The sequence below is a fragment of the Elaeis guineensis genome, chromosome 6 (assembly GCF_000442705.2).
Source record: "Elaeis guineensis isolate ETL-2024a chromosome 6, EG11, whole genome shotgun sequence".
In the NCBI taxonomy this organism is placed as follows: Eukaryota; Viridiplantae; Streptophyta; class Magnoliopsida; order Arecales; family Arecaceae; genus Elaeis; species Elaeis guineensis.
Window position 1 is genome coordinate 113,238,947 of NC_025998.2, and position 6,850 is coordinate 113,245,796.

Genomic DNA, 6,850 nt, shown 5'->3' on the forward strand with positions numbered 1-6,850 from the left:
TCCTTGAGCATGAGTGGATCCTTTATGTAGTAACGGATCCAGCACCTGAGGAGCCAGCTCCGAATGCTAGTAAGGCGATCCGAGACACTTACCAGAAGTGGCTCAATGACCGCACCACCGTCTGATGTATTATGCTGGCAGCAATGAATGATGAGTTCAGCCGTAGGTTTGAGAACGTCCAGCCACAGGAGATGCTTCAAATGTTGAACGACTCCTTTGGCATGCCTGACGATGTTGAAAGGCACAAAACTAGTTGTGCCATTTTCAATGCTCGGATGAGGGATGGGGCCTCAGTCACTGATCATGTACTATACATGATCGAGATGATTGAGCGCCTAAGCAAATTGGGTTTTCCTCTGCACGAGCAGCTCGGTAAGGATGCGATCCTTAATTCCTTTCCCAAGTCCTTCCTCCCATTCCTTACTCATTTTCGAATGACAAAGCCTGCAGTAAACTACCACGGATTGTTGGGGTTGCTGCAGAACTTTGAGAAGGATCACCAGCTCTATAAGGAGTCGGTGATTGTAGTGGGAGGGTCTTCTTCTCGTCGTCGACCCTTTGGGAAGGAGAAGAAGAACAAGAACAAGAAGGTGCAGCCTCATGCTGGGACGGTGGCACAAGGTCAGACCAAGAAGCGCAAGCCCGACCAGAGCCAGGCGGAGTTTTTCTTTTGCAAGAAGCAGGGGCATTGGAAGAGGAACTGTCCTCAATACATTGCCTCCCTAGACCCGAACAAACCGAAGAAGAAGCAAGGTAATTATATGATAACTCCTTGCAACTTTTCCATTTGTGATACTACTACTTGGGTATTGGATACCGAAAGTTCTTATCATATTTATAATTCGATGCAGGATCTGCAGGTCAGTAGGAGATTTGATGAAGGCGAGAGGTTCCTGAACGTTGGAGATGGAAGCAAAGTTTCAGTTCTAGCTTTAGGAATCATGAGTCTTGTAATCAATTCTCGTAATGTAATTCTGAGTGAATGTCACTATTGTCCAAGCTTTTTATTAAATATTATTTCTGTAGGTCTTTTGGCCATGCATGGTTATGATTTTTTAATAAAAAAAATATTTGCAATATCATTTTGAATGGTGTTACAATGTTTGTTGGATAATTAAATAATAGAATTTACTTACTATCACAGCCTGTTAATATGGTTCAAAACTTCGATAAACGTCCTAGAATAGATAATGTGTCAGAAGTCTACCTTTGGCACTGTAGGCTAGGTCATATCAATAAGAACAGGATAAATAGGTTGGCTCAAGAAGGAATTCTTGAACTTGGTGATTGTAAATCACTTCCAACCTGTGAGTCTTGTCTTCTTGGAAAGATGACCAAGTCACCTTTTACTAGAAAAGATGAGCGAGCCAGTAAACTCTTGGGTCTGGTACATTCTGATGTATGTGGACCTATGAGCTCAAGTGCAAGAGATGGAAATTTCTACTTCATAACCTTCACAGACGACCTATCGAGATATGGGTATGTCTACTTAATGAAGCATAAGTCGGAGTCGTTTGAAATGTTCAAACTATTCCGAAATGAGATAGAAAAATAAACTGGAAAGTGTATTAAAATTTTTCAATCTGATCGAGGAGGTGAATACATTTTCAATGAGTTTCTGACGTATCTAGGGGAGAATGGGATTCTCTCTCGGTGGACTCCTCCTGGAACACCACAGCATAATGGTGTGTCTGAAAGGAGGAATCGGACCTTATTGGACATGGTTCGATCCATGATGGGGTTTGCTGGTCTACCGATCTTCCTCTGAGGATATACACTCGAATCGGCTTGTTACCTTCTAAATAGAGTTCTGAGTAAGTCTGTAGCCAAAATGCCATATGAGATATGGATAGGACGTAAGCCAGTACTCTCGCACCTTAGGGTTTGGGGGTGTCTGGCTTATGTTAAACATTTAATTACAGACAAGCTTGGATCTAGGTCTGACAAATATAATTTTATAGGGTACCCAAAAGAGACCAAAGGGTATTATTTCTACCTTGCTGATGAGCAAAAGGTGTTTGTCAGCCTTAAGGCAATCTTTTTAGAAAAGGAGTTCCTTAGTGAAGGAACTATTGCCTCTAAGGTCGAACTTAACGAAGTTCGACAGGTGAAAAAATCGACACATGTTACTGAACCTGAACCGGATTTGATTAGATCAGATCCGAAGCCCATTGATTATGCACCCTTAAGGCGGTCTAGTAGAGTACCACATCAACCGGACAGATATTATGATTTTTTAGTCCGGGATGGCGATCCTGTCGAACTTGATGAAAACGATGAGGATCTGATCATCTACATGGATGCAATGCAGAGACCTAACTCTGAAAAATGGCTAGAGGCCATGAAATCCGAAATGGAGTCCATGAAGGTCAACGATGTGTGGACATTGGTTGACTCACCCGAAGGAGTGAAACCCATAGGGTGTAAGTGGATCTTCAAGAGGAAGAGGGGCACAAACGGAAAGGTGGAGACCTATAAAGTCTGTCTGGTTGCCAAGGGATATCGTCAACGTTATGGTATAGATTATGACAAGACGTTTTCTCCTGTGGTAATGCTCAAATCCATTCGGATTATGCTTGCGATAGCTGCCCATCTAGACTATGAAATCTGGCAGATGGATGTGAAGACAGCTTTCCTAAATGAAGAGCTGGATGAAGAGGTGTATATGATACAATCTGAAGGGTTCACATCCACAGATGAGTCTAAGGTATGCAAGCTACAAAGGTCCATTTATGGACTTAAGCAGGCATCTCGGAGTTGGAACATACGTTTTGATAGGATAATCAAAACGTATGGCTTCATTAAGAATGGAGAAGAGCCCTGCATTTATAAGTGGGCTAATGGTCCAGTAGAAGTATTTCTTATATTGTATGTGGATGACATTCTCTTAATCGGGAATGATGTCCCTGCATTACAGAGAATAAAGATTTGGCTATCGTCACAGTTCTCCATGAAGGATCTTAGAGAAGCTTCCTACATCCTAGGGATGAGGATCTATAGGGATAGATCCAAAAAGTTGCTTGGCTTATCCCAGTCTACGTACATTGATACTATGCTGAAAAGGTTTAGCATGGAGAATTCCAAGAAAGACTATCTACCGATAGGCCATGGAATTTCTCTCTCGAAAAGGGATTGTCCGATAACACCTCAAGAGAGAGAGTGTATTGGTAGGATTCCATATGCTTCGGCAGTGGGATCTATCATGTACGCCATGACATGTACACGACCAGATGTGGCATACTCACTAGGGGTAGTGAGTAGATACCAATCTGATCTAGGGGAGAATCACTGGAAGGTTGTTAAAACTATCCTGAAGTATTTAAGAAATACTAAAGACCAGTGGCTTGTATATGGTGAATCAGACTTGAGACTTATAGGGTTTACAGACTCTAGTTTCCAGTCTGATCGTGATGACAGCAAGAGTGTGTCAAGATTTATTTTTACCCTTAATGGTGGGGCTGTCAGCTGGAAGAGTTCCAAGTAGCACACTATAGCTGATTCAGTATGCGAGGCAGAGTATATTGCTGCATCAGATGCTACCAAAGAAGCGGTGTGGCTGAGAAAATTCATCACCGAGCTCGGAGTAGCACCCTCCCTTGTTGGTCCAGTTTTGCTCTACTGTGACAGCTCTGGAGCCATTGCTCAAGCGAAAGAACTGAAGGTACATCAGTGGATGAAGCATATTCTGCGCTGCTACCATCTCATCCGGGAGATCGTGGATCGAGGTGACGTCGACCTTCAGAAGATCGATGGAAAGGAGAACCTGGCCGACCCATTCACTAAAGCCATTGCGGTGAAGGAGTTCAACGACTACAAGTCGAAGATGGGTATTAGATACTGCACTGATTGGCTTTAGGCCAAGTGGGAGTTTGTTGGAAATAGTATCCCAAAGCCAATCGTCAGCCTGTTGATGGTTGTGCTCCTTTTGTATTAGTACATAAATTATAAATAAATAAAAGTTATTTTGGTATTTTTTCATCACAAATGTTTCATCTTCTAATTAACTCCTGTGTTGTGGTGAAGTCCTTAGGGCTATTTAGACTCGACAAAGGAGGATTTGTCGCTTAGTCCTTAAACCTGTTCGCGACCAAATGATATGTTGTTACCAAGGACGACAATGTTTATCGAGCATAGGTCGTTGTATGCTATATGGGTTGGTTGTCCTCATAACCAAGGAGTGTGGAGACACTGGTATGGCATACAGGTGAGATATAATGGTACATCTGCACTGAACGTGACCGACTCCAAAGCTATTTCTACTGTCAAGATTTGCTCCGATGGGATATGGGTATAAATGTCCCTCCGACCTGAGACCGCCATGGTGACTTGCAAGCAACTCACTGCACTTAGGCACTGGACTACCTAAATTTCTAATTCAGTAACGGAAGGCTGCTGGGTGTAGTCAAGTACTTGACTTGTCGATACGTGTGTCAAGATGGGATTGACCACTCCAGTTTAGGAGCTGTGTACAGTCGTGTTTCAATTTAGCAAAATATTGGTCAGGGTAGTCCTAGTGAGGAGTCACAGGACTAATTGAGTTGAGCACGATTCGGATGATCTCATCAGGGTTGACGGTTTAACCCTGAGTCATTCTAAACACAAGGGTCAAAAGGGATGAATTATATGGTAACCATATTCACGTAGGTTCTGAATATTGTGATTGCAACTATTCGACCTATCCGATCGTCGGGTATCATTGCTAGATGGTCACTTCGATTAGTATAGGAATTGGTTCCTGTGCTACCGGCTTAGGTTCGAACCTGCGGGGTCACACACATTAGAGGTTTCTTTCTGATTTGATGGCTGATTATGAGTCTTATGTGTTTGGAACTCTATGATTGAGAATTAGGATTCTCTGATCATGAGTTCCACACATTTTGGGTACCGGGGTCAAAATTTTGAATTTCAAATTTTGAATTTGAAATTTGAACTCTTCGATCAGGATTTCATATTGATGGACTTTGATACCCGATTGCCCATCAGATTTGGACTCAATAATTATGAGAAGTTTTATTAGTGATTTGATCACTAATTAACTCAATTTGATTGAGTAATTATTTTTGGATCAAGTCTAATTGAATTGGATTCAGTTGGGTTTGACCCGATTAGGTTAAGAGTTGACCTAATCGTCGAGATGGTTTGGTCCCTGATTTGATCAGAGGTTGGGCTTAGTCAATTTCTGATTTGATTAGGATTTTATTGAGCCTAATTAAGCCTAATTAAGTTAGGTTTAATTTAGTCTAATTGTGCTTAACCTATTTTGATTAGGTTGGTTCAATTAAGATCAAACCATCATTTGAATTTGAATCCCTGCACCACCTTAAATCTCTGCATCCATTTGAATTCACGAGAAGAAACTTCTTGTGAATTTTTCCTCACGCAAAGCCCTTCTCACACCCACTCTTGTGTGCCAATATTTGGATAAAGATGATTAGTTAGCCATTCAAATTCAAAGCATGTTTGAATTTGAATGGATAACTTATCTCTTGCGCATACATGACATTATCCACTTTAGCGCCCCACATCTCACACAAAAAAGAGTTTCTCATGAAACCTTTCCATGCACAAAGCAGACTCGCACCTTGTCTTCTCATGCCCAAGTGGATAGGGATTAGTTGGTTTTAGTTTGAATTCAAATTTGATTTGAATTCAAATGTGTAACCACTTATCTTTATCCTCTCACGCGGATAAGGCACGTTTTGAACTGTTTTAAAAGAGATAGGGAGCTGGGGCGTGCATAGAAAAATTTTGAGAAAGAAAGTGGGGCGTGAGGAAGTCTTGTGCGTGAGGTAAAGGTCCAAAACCTTCTGAGAGAAAAAGAAAGAAAAGAAAGAAAATTGGGCGCAGGGTTTTTGATGTGTACCTTAGGGTTTCTACCTAGGGTTCGGGAAGTGAGATTGGTGTGCCACGAGTGTCGTGAGTCCATCAAATTTTAGGAAGAGATCCATCAGCCTCTCAACCAACCATGTAGATGATCCAGAGCATCTGAGGAGTCAGCACACATCGATCGAAGGAGTTTGATCAACATCAGCCATCAAAAGGATGAAATCACGAACTAGCATTCGTGAGAAACCGATCAGACGGAAGCTTCGTGTGGATGATCTGCAGAGGTCAGACACTAGTGTGGCTGTGACGTGATGATCAGAGTCCTCCGACGGTGATCAGATTGCGGTGATCGACTACCCGCAAAAGGTGATGTGTTCTGAACACAGTACAGTAAAAAGTTTACTGTTTCAAATTTGAATTTTAAATTTAAATGCATACTATTGTATCATATTTAGATCCTAGTGTAGGGTTAATTAGTATTAATTAATGAGATTAATTAATAATTCTACTGTAAAATAATAATTTTGAAAAAATTTTAAAATTATCATTTTGCCCCTGCACTGAATTTTCGCTTCATCAGCATCTCCTTGACAGTCCTCATGTCTTTATGCTATCATTGAAGATCATTGGACATAGACGCTAGAATGTAACACTTCATCTTATTATCCTCATCCACTCACTTTTCAAGTACAGCTCGTTGATCAGGAGATGAACGAGCTAGTAACATAGGCGCATCCTGATTTAGGACATGGGTTAGTTTCTTGGAACTGAGAATTTTTTTCAAATTTTGAAGCTAGTCTTTATAGTTTGTTCTGGTCAATCTATTTGTGTCAAGGGTACAAGCTAAAGAGTTGGCACTCGATATGGTTATCTGTAGAAAAAATAATTTTTAATTAGATATTTATACTTATTAAATATTTATTTTAAGAACTTTAAAAATAAACAAAAGCTCCTACTATTTTCTCAATCTCTCACACTCCTCTGGTGGAGAAATGGAAATCTATACGCAATCAATTTTTAGTAG